Below are 872 nucleotides of genomic sequence, written 5' to 3' on the forward strand. Positions count from 1 at the left end.
AGACTGAGTGATTTGCAACTCTTTTCACAGCGCGGAACTGAGAACTAATTTAGTTACAAAAGTGACGTTTTACCCAGCATTCTGTGTTGCGCTGTATACACGAATAGGAAATGGAGTGCCCTGCTTCCCAAAGATGCTGGAGCTTAGCTGGCTCTTCTGCATTCAGAAGTCACACTTAGAAACACAAATCAAGTAGTAGAACCAAACATCTCTCCTCAGGGCACTGGAGTCTACAAACGTGTTTGGGGCTCTTTGAAATAGGAATGAATGTGAGAGAGAACAAGCTTCTGCAGTTTTTCTGCACCTCCAGCTGGAAAAGCACCCACTTCACTTATGATTTCTCTGAGGAAACTGAATGATTTGCCATTGTTTTCCCAGCTGGGAACTGTGAAGTACTTTAATTACAAAAGTGAAGTTTCATCCTGATTTCTGTGTTGCGCTGTATACAGTAACAGGCATTGTAGTCTCCTGCTTCCCAAAGAAGTTGGAAAATAGCTGGCTCTTCTGCATTAAGAACTCACACTTAGAAACACAAATCATGCAGTAGAAAGAACCAGCTCCACTCAGGGTACTGGAGTCTGCAAACGTGTTCGTGTTTCTTTCCCCTTGGAATGAATTGGAGAGGGAACAACCTTCAGAAGTTACTCTGCAACTCCAGCTGGAAAGTCACCAACTTCATGGATGCTTTCTCTTTTTTTTTAAAATTTATTCAGTTTTATTTGTTGATATTTTGACATACTTTATTAACTATGTAAACAAGAATAGAGATATTACAAGACAATTGAAAAGTACAGTGAGTGCTTAAATTTAAAAATATTACAATAAAAGACATATTGCCTTTAATCTCCCACCAAGTACTCGTGCACATCCCA

This window comes from Octodon degus, unplaced genomic scaffold (assembly GCF_000260255.1).
Source record: "Octodon degus isolate 3935 unplaced genomic scaffold, OctDeg1.0 scaffold00493, whole genome shotgun sequence".
Taxonomy (NCBI): domain Eukaryota; kingdom Metazoa; phylum Chordata; class Mammalia; order Rodentia; family Octodontidae; genus Octodon; species Octodon degus.